Source organism: Cynoglossus semilaevis, chromosome 3 (assembly GCF_000523025.1).
Source record: "Cynoglossus semilaevis isolate Cse_v1.0 chromosome 3, Cse_v1.0, whole genome shotgun sequence".
Lineage (NCBI taxonomy): Eukaryota > Metazoa > Chordata > Actinopteri > Pleuronectiformes > Cynoglossidae > Cynoglossus > Cynoglossus semilaevis.
Genome location: NC_024309.1, coordinates 1,100,172 through 1,110,279, shown reverse-complemented (window position 1 = coordinate 1,110,279; position 10,108 = coordinate 1,100,172).

The following is a 10,108-nucleotide window of genomic DNA, read 5'->3' as shown; positions in this document are numbered from 1 at the left end:
CATCTGGGTCCAGCTTCCCTTTGCCAAAGTTTTTTGAATCTCTGATGAGTGCTTACAATGACCTCTTTCCAAAGTCATCCAATCACTGCCAGATGCGTCAAAGTTCTGATATCAATGGAGTTAAATGCTCGGAGATTTTTCTAAAAAAAAAAAAAAAATTCGACATCCAGTCACATTATTTCACTGACAATGCATATATTTTAATACAAGCTAATAATTAGGTGGTTCCGCTTATTCTGAAGTGGGCTGGTGCTTGAGCTTACATCAAAAGTGCAGGACACTTAGGTTTTACATAGAAAAATCTAATTTAAATTATACACCAAATGCATTATGTCTATTTAAAGAAAACATTTGTAACAGAGAGAGAGAGAGAGAGAGTGTTATTATTATCATTGTTGTTTGTCAATCACTGTATGGAAAAAAAAATGGCAAAAATCCAATCCTCAGTCCAACTGTGCACCTAACCTAACCACTCACTCACTGGCTTTGTATGTGTCCTGTACCACCCTGACATACTTCTCTGCCACTCCTGACATTGTCATGCAGTACCACATCCCTTTCCTAGGCATATCAGATATTGGCAAAAAGTTAATATCGGACATCCCTAGTTAATACATTTATGAAAACATTCAAGTTGTACAAGAGATACAAGGTACAGTATGTATTCAAGAGATAGAGAGTTGAAGAAAACATTTACAATTGTAGAACCTGGCACAGTACATATAGAGAAATACTTACAATAAGGTTCTTATCTGGTCTTTCATATATCCAAGTAAACACATACTTGTTTATTATAAAATAAATAAATCAACCTTTAATGTCACGATATCACAATACTATTTATACAGCAAGGGGAAAATGGTGGAGATCATTGCATCTGTGATGCTTCACATCACAGATGTCACTACATATATATGGCTTTATAAACGTCAGCTTGTAAGTATGGAGTGATCTTAACATTGTCATGTTGCGAATTGTCATTATCTCCCCCTTCATGTCTATAAAAAAAGATACAGTGTGTTCAACTCCCTCATGCTCATGAAATTAAATTAGCAGTGATTGCCAATATGGAAATCAATCAAGACAAAAACCAGATGAAAATGAGCAGAGAACAGATGTTTGTGGCATTGTGTTCATTTTAAAACTGTTGAACGACAATCTTAATCTCAACATGCAGGATAAATATCAAACGTGTGCACCGAACACGCTCATTCTGACTGCAAATTCATCACCCCGCAATGAAAATCCAATTATCTTTGTGACATTCTCCTCAGTTTTCTTCACTGCCGTGCTGCTTTAATACTATTTGACATTACCTCGTCAACATCTGTGCTCTAAGACTATGTACTAATGTATGTACGCGCTGATATACATGCAATAAACACGTGCTCATTACTGTATATGTCAACTCATATGTTGGTGTGAAAACAACTGTCGACAGGGGAAATAAAATGTAATCATGTGGAGTGATAAGTTGCTCTTCGTACAGCTAGCATTAATCCGACAGGTGGCTTCGGAGATCAAATATTTGCTTTCTCAGTGCCACTCATGTCAGTTTATATACAATTCTACAAATAAACTGTGAAAGCTATTCATAACTCATTATACTTCAATTGCCTTGAAATAAAACTTTCAGGGTTGTATTGGACCCGCAGGGAGGTTTAGGGGGGTTGGTTTTGGACCCGCAGGAAGGTTTAGGGGGGTTGGTACAGTGTAATGTGATTTGGGATCGTGGAGACTGCTACCCCGTGACCCGGTAACGGATAAGCAGATGGAAATGGATGGATGTTGTTTTGGCTACCCCTTGTGGCTGAGTGCCAAAGAAAAAAAAATGCACACTGATCTGATAAAAGAAATAGCTAAAGCAAATGTTAATTTTGTCAATGTCTTAAATTTTCTAGGCCTACGTTTTATGCTTTAATGTGATATATTACTATGCAAATGATTTAAAATGTACATTGTTCATACTCCTTGACATTTGCAGGTCACTATAATGAAAGGCTAGCCTTGCCATTAGGAAAGCTAATCCCACTAATACATTTATATTTATACGCAATACAGTTTCCAATGTCAGTTGAAATTGCACTGCTAACCTTAAGCCACTGTTGTTCAAACGTACATATATTTGCATTTATTATTTGAGAGAATAAAAATATGATCTCTATATTTTCAACAAAGCTGCCTTTCTGAAAAACTTTTCATAATACTAATACTCCATTAGTAATATTCTATAATACTCCACAGCAGTACAACTCTCTCTCTCTCTCTCTCTCTCTCTATATATATATATATATATATATATATATATACATACATATATTTAAACAAGGGGCTCTTAGTACAACATCTTCGGCATTTCGTGTCGCCATCTCCCAAAACTTACTAAGAAAGTCTTCTTCTATCATTCCAACATACTCCATTAAAACAACAACAGGAAATAGTTGGGGAGCGGAGCGGACAAATACGAATACGTCGTCATATGTGCAAATACACCATATAATTATTGTTTTAGATTAATACACGTTTATTTCAATTGTTATTACATTGTAAAGTATATAGTGATTATATAGATGGAAGTGGTTGTTTTTCAAAATAAAAAACCTGCACAATTACGTTCTCAAAATTCTTCTTCCTTCTGTGTGGCCGAGTACCGAATGATCCACAACACAGTGTTGATTCTTGAGCCGGGTTGGGGACCTCTACAGTTTGGGGTCCTCTAAAGTATTCTTCCAAACAAAACACACTTCTTACTCTGCCAGAGTAGATGTACAGATGTACAGTAAGCAGCTAAGTATAAGCAGGTAGTTTGGTAACAATCGTGGCCAGTTCTCTTTTTGGTTTATATGAAAATGGCACTGTTTTTTATTTAAGTTTTTGTGTAATTTAAAGCTAATTTTAAGCTAAAGGTTCATGTATTTCTTCATATCTTGTCTTGTCTTATTACCTAGGTTTCGACATGTTGACAGACAATACTACTTTACCTGCCATAATTCTATAAAATCAACAAAGCATTTTAATACAGAATCACCAAAACATTAGGTAATTACCATAGTAAAAGGAGCTGCAAAATTTAGTTGTTTACTTTTAAAGGAGTTCTTATTTTTGTTTTGTTTTTTTTCTCTCCAAGTAATAATGTTTTCGCATGGTTAGCCTCAGTCTTCAGCAGTGCAAGGGGTTCATACGGCAGAATCAGGACTGAATGTGCGTACCAATACAACATGTGACCATACATGTTGCCTCCACGTACTCCTCGCCTATACGGCGTGTAGGAAATTCGTTGTGGACTCCTGAGCAAACAGCAACTGCTTCAGAATCCAATTAACTAAAGCAAACACGCCGCATCAGTATCCAGAGACACTCTGTCTGTGTCTGTGCCTCAACCATTGTGTCACAGCAAATACGTGCTTCACATTGAGGATGTTACAAAAGGGGGCCATATCTCCAGTCCACTGCATAGTGTATGTGGCTTGCCTTGTTTGCCTAGCATTGGCCTGGAATGACAGTGGAGAAAAGATACAGAGATAAGAAGGACAACAGAGTAAAGAACTCTCATCTGATTTATAAACAAATAAACATCACAGCCTTTTTGACGCTGGGGAAATGTAGCTGTTTTTGTATTCATTTCCAAATATTCCAGGTGTTTGAAAGGAGGAAACTACATTGGATCGAAATGTTTTTACATTACACCACAGTTGACAATCTATAAACTAGGTATGGCTCAGTCCAATACACAGGATCAGTATGAGTTCGATATTGTTGAAGAATTCCAGGATCAAACATTGTAAAAAACAACTATAGCCCTTGCTATCCGATACCTGAACCCAAATGCTAAACTTATCTTTGTGCAACATGTCGTGAACAGGGACACACTCACCTCAGATGGTATTGGATTGATATCAGTACCGGAAGATACTCCAGGTTATATTATTGGAATCGGATATAAACCCGTTATTCTTCTTTGTTGTGTTATTTCAGCAACTCTCATTGAGAGTCACCACAACAGTCACCTGCACCACTGTCACGCCAAAGGTGTTCTTTTCCAATCCTTCCCTTCTTCATAATAGAAACCATTTAAGACGCCCTTAAACATTCAATCAATTTTTTTTTTCCCATTGACTTGCTTTACGAAATTACGCTTTTTTATGAAAATAAAAGATCTGTAAAAAAATGTTGTATCTCGCGTTACATTCCCTTGTCCCCGAGATCGACCATCGCAGGAATGAAATGTCCCACTGTGACATTTTGACAAATTGATAGGGAAGTTACATGTCACAGGTACATGCCTCACGCATAGTGGCAGCAGGGACTGGCTGCAGTAACTCACACGGTAGCCATGATTAAATGGGATGGATGAATAATGGCTTGATCTATTACTGAACCTTTCTATTTTATTGCATATGTCACCATTATTTATAGCCTTATGACTGTTCAGCTACTTCGAAATAACATGAACGGCTTGCGGCGATGACAGGGTGTACCTTGGCCAGTTGCGCAGTGTCAGCGGGCAGATGCTCACCTGCTCAGTCAAATATGAGGCTCATTCACTATAATCAGTTGTTTTGTCTTATGAAAGGAGCAACATTTGTAAACACAGACAAATAAAAAAAATATATATATTGTATTTTAGAGAAGAAAATGTGGATTTCTTAGAGGATAATCCAAATTATCCCAATATTGTTTTTGTTTTTTTTGATACACTTAAATTTGTAAGTATCGTAATTGAATTTTAACACAGCATTTACCCTATCATTAGTAAACATTAGTATATACCCTATGCAGACTTTATTTTTAAGACAATTATATGCATTTACAGCTGCGGTGCTCTAGTGGGCATTTAAGCATTTAAGCATTTACAGCTGCGGTGCTCTAGTGGGCCACATTAATCTACATGGTGAGCAGGATTTGGTCCACAGGTCTTGATTTTGATGCACTATAGACTTGTTTACCAGATTGTGTTGTGAATGTATCTATTGTATAGCGTGAGTTGACCAATCATTAATCAATTATTCATATCTCAACAAAATACACAACAGTGTGACTCTCGAAATTTCCTTTTATCGGCATAATGTACTCTTCGAAAAAATGTGCACATACTTACAGCATCAGGACAACACGGCCAAATGGTTTTGTTGTATTACAATTGGACATGTGTATCTCTTGCGTATCTCCAGTGCTGCTCTTGTTTCTCCCAGAAAAGAGCACAGAACGCAGAGTTCACTTTAATTAGATTTAACACGTGTTCTCACTGTGAACAATACGTCTCATAGCATTTGCATGACAATGCTCTGTAATTGTGCTTCTGTTAATTTGTTTTTAATAGCTAAAGCTGCAGTGGCTTATTATATTAAAAATGAATAACTGTCACTGAGCACTCTCACTCTTGGTGCCTCTCTCTCTCCTTCTTGCTTGCTTTTCTTTTTCTTTTTTCTCCCTTTCGTCTCTTTAATTCTCTCTCCCTAAAAAAAAAAAATCCACAACAATGGAGTTATTCACAAGTACCATTAACCTCCCTGACTTTTCATTGTGTTGTTTTTCCTTGGGGAAATTGAAATCTCACTCATTTTGATGAAGAACTGCAGCAGGTTCTTTGCTGGAGGCCAGGATGCATAGAAGCAGACAACTGATTATGTGAACCTTATCTGAGAAGTAAATAGGACTGGATAATGGTCACCTCCCTCATTTCTTCAAAGCTGTTTTTTTTCAGCCATGTGCTACTAAAACTAAATAAAGAGTGACAGTTTACAGCAGATGGAGGAACATGATGAGCATGGTTGACAAACGAAAGTTTCTACAACACAGAGATAGGACAGGTAAATCAAAACGTCTTCCTCTAGATTTCTCGATAACAAACTTAGTTCAACCAGAAAGTCGAAGATTTAACGATGTAGTTTAAACGCTGCTGTTATTGCCTTAATGTGTTGAAGTTGTATTGATTATTGATCGGAAAACAGGGGGTGGGTGGCATTGGACTGTTCTTGAAAGTACCTTGCTTTATTCAAACTGGCCATCTAGTTCACACGGGAACTCATTGTTGAGTGGATACTGTGTTATATGCGGACGACAGATATGTTTACATTCGCCGGTTGTACACCATATAAGGGGATTGTGCTACATGCTACATTCACTCGCTTTATTGGGGAAACTTTTTGGCTCCCAGGCGTAAGTCAAACTCTTTCTGGCCTAGAGTATGATGATACCACTATGTTAGCGTAGGTGAGTGACATAGGTACGTGTATGCAAGTTCAGACCTACAGCAAAAAACGAGTTACGTTACAGCGCAGGAAGGAACTCAAACTCCGCCATTGGTCTCGTATCGCAGTTCTTTTGTCCACAGCCTGTCTCTCAGTGTAATAAACCGCTCTACAAAACAGCAGTATTCATAGGGGGTATTCTGTAAACGAAAAAAAAAAAAAGTGTAGTGTGACTATATACCTGCTTCAAATTCTGCATCAGTACTGGAGCTTCATTGTTTCCTCAGCCGTGGCTAATGTCTTTGACAGTGAAGCAAATAATTGGAGTATCTACCTGTTCTCCTTCACTCTGCTTCTATCCTCTAACTCTCTGTGCAGTAGTGAGGAGTGAATGTTGATTATCTTCTCCGCAGGATATTCAGAAACATTTCCCCTGAATCTGCGAATGCTCGGTCCAACGCATTTATTCGCTTTTCCCATTGTTGGTCTTTGTTTTGTCTCTAAGACAATGTGTGCTATTGTTGAGATTGACGGGGTCTTGCAATATTTCCTCATTTTAGCTACACAGAGAAACCACCTACGTGGAATTTCTCGATGTTATATTGCACTTTATCTTTTTGCCGACAAACCAGGGAATGGAAATAAACAAGTAAATATTGTACGATTCCCCCGAAAACACAGTTGCAACAGTTCCAAACAGCTGCACTCACTGTCACTCAAACCTGTGATACAGATGATCCTGAAACTAAGCATGAATACGACAAAGCCTTATCTATTGTGCATGCCGTAGTTATAATAGTCATTTTTATTTGTTGAACAACTTTCTGTAGACATTTCTTATTTTTGACCACACTTTAACATGAATCTCCATCCATCCATCCATCCATTTTCAGCCGCTTATCCGTTACCGGGATATTGGCATCAGCAAGTTGATTTCGGTATTGTAAAGGGATGGGGCCAATCCGATCCAATATCAGTATCGGCAGCCGATCCCAAGGTAATTAGCAGATCGGACCGTTCTGATCCAACCTGTAAAGAATTCTGATCCACGAACCTTACAGCCTTCCTGCCGGCAGGAATCAGACAGTTGGATGACTGTAAACTGTGGAATCACTTTCCTAAACAGAACGTGACTCAACAAGATCAGGAAATCCACTCCACATTTTGCAAAAGGAGAGCAGCGCTGACAGTGAAATAAAACAATGAAATGTATGCTTGTTATGGATGTGTGATACAAGGTCAGGCGAGGCCCCTTTTTTATTTATGCTCCAAATATTAATGTTTTTTAACTAAAAAAATGTATTTCCNGGCCTTATACTAACCTCAAGGTGCTTTTTGGGAAATACATGCATGAAATAATAATATTAAAGCAATAGTATTGGAATAGTATCGGTATCGGCCAATATCCAAAATATCGGGATCGGATTTTCTGTAAATATTTTACAATTTATTTACAGAAAAATATGCCATAAATACAACCAATAACAGTAATGAGCTGCAACTTATGTTTTATTATTTGTATTATAATACTTTTGCAGCACATTGGTAGTTAATACGATTGTTTTACAATAGATAAAAAAACAAAAAATAAGGAAAATTATACAAAATACAATTATACATTGTATTTTAATTCTAGAAAATTACGGTATTGTTATGGGACATTGTGTGACATTGGCTAATTTGGCCACACAAATTATTTTTTTTATTTTTTGAAAAAGTAAAATTCTATGCTTTAAAATTTCAAATATGTTTTCAGCGAAACATGGGTAAAAGACATTCCCTCTTAAGTTGTTACCCGTCTTTCTGCATGTGTGTGTGTTTTAACGAGCGATATTGATTGCAGGTGTGTGATTGAGGTCCACATGGATGGCATGAGCTGCCTGATTCCCCACAGCTGCTTTGGGGGAGACCTGCTTGTCGTACATGCAGCAAAACTGTCCCTACTTTGTTGAAAACTTTGGAAACCTTGAAAAACACAACAATTTGTTGTTGTGTCCAGTTTCCTCCAGACCTGGATGTAACAACATTGTCGATCTAAGGCCAAAACAGTATTTACGGCCAAATGGAGCTTGTATTGAAAAGGTAAGTTCAGTCTTTGAAACCTGTCAATGTGATCCTCTCTGGGGACATCTGGTGGCCAAATGCATCTTGAATCTACAACTATAAAACAAAACTTTTATTGTAGTTGCTCTTGATGCATTTACTTTTCCAATACAATAATAAAACAGTTTATAAAGTCTTCTCTGGTCATCACTGTTAAGTGCCACTGGCTTTGGTGGGTTGGTGGTTAAGGAAACGAGCTTGTGTCCAGAAGGTCACAGGTTTGAATCCACCAGCCACCGTCCCCACACACTGCTCCCAGGGTGCTCTGCTTGAGCTGCCCTCTCCTTACCGAGGTGATGGGTTGATGGCAAAGGTTACATCGACAATAAATCACTTTCACTTTGACAAACACAGCACAAAATCCACCAATGATCCACACCATTATTAAAGCATCCAATCAGGTAGCAAAGACGTGATGCAGCGAATAAACCTTTGGACATCGTTGTCCATCCATCCGTCCAGTCATCCATCAATCAATCATTTAACAATTAATCCTCTGCAGGGTTGCCAGAGCCAATCTCAACTGTCAATGGTTGAGGGTGGCGGACATCCTGGACAGTTTGCCAATCCATCGGAGGGTGACATACAAAGACAAACAACCATTCATGCATCTCATTCAAATTTGGTCAGTTTAGAGCAGGGGTGTCAAATATACAGCCCGTGGGCCAAAACGGGCCCGCTTGGGGTTTCAATTCGGCCCGCTTGATGAATTTTGAAAATAGAAAATACACAAAAATCTTGTTTTCAATGTTCAGGAAATACTTGTGTATACTTCTATAATACTTAGTATCCAATTAGTATCTTCTCCTTCATATGCAGCTTTTTAGTTTGGGACTCATGGCTGAAGGGTAGGTACATAGTTATTTTATTGGTACCAACAAAAGTACATTGGAACTAGACCAGATTATATCCTAGTTCCTAGTCCCCCACCCCTACTTTGGGCATCTCTGATCTAATACAACTTTTTTACTTTGTTAAAATACCTGTATTTTGCAAGAGTGAATTTACAGTGCAAATGGAAGAATTGTATTTAAGCATTTCTTCTAAGCATTTGACAGTATTGTCATCTTTACGACCTTCCACACATCATATCAAAAATAGAGTCAAAGTAAAAAAAAAAAAAAAGTTGCTGGGAGCAACAGTCAAAAAAAAAAAAAAACAACAGATAAACAGTAAAAGGATGGAGAAATTCAAATGTGCTCAGGAAAAAAAGGAGCTGAAAGGAAACTTTGCTCCTGTAAACATTCCACATGAGGAAACACAGAAGCATGTAGCGTTTGCAGGAGGGAGTTCACGCAGGAAAGCAGACATGGAGACTGTAGACGAGCTCTCAAAGCAGGAGCACATAACTCCTGCCGGGGATCTGTGCGTGGAAGTGCAAGCAGAAGACAGGGAATCAGGACTGGAATCGTGAACGAGCTACATCTGAAACGGTTGCACGGGCTCAGGAGAATTGCTATAAATCCTTTCATTCATAGAGTGAATGATGAAGGAACTAACCAGCTGCAGCTGGTTTGACCAGGTGAAGGCGATAAAGCTTAATGTCAGGGAGGAGCTGGCGGGAGAGTTTTCCACCAGGTGCGGGTAGGATTTAAAATTGGAGTTTGCTCTAGATGAGCTAACTGTTTGTTTATCCGAACAAGAAACAGTCTATTTCTTATTTTGAAAAAAAAAAAAACTTTAACTACAGTTGCCCAAATGCTAAAAATCTGTCTGTTGTCAGAGATATCCTCACATGTCAGACTCCAGTTTTATGCAGATGACGCCACTAAATACCTCACTAGACCTCACTAAATACAATAACATCATCTTTA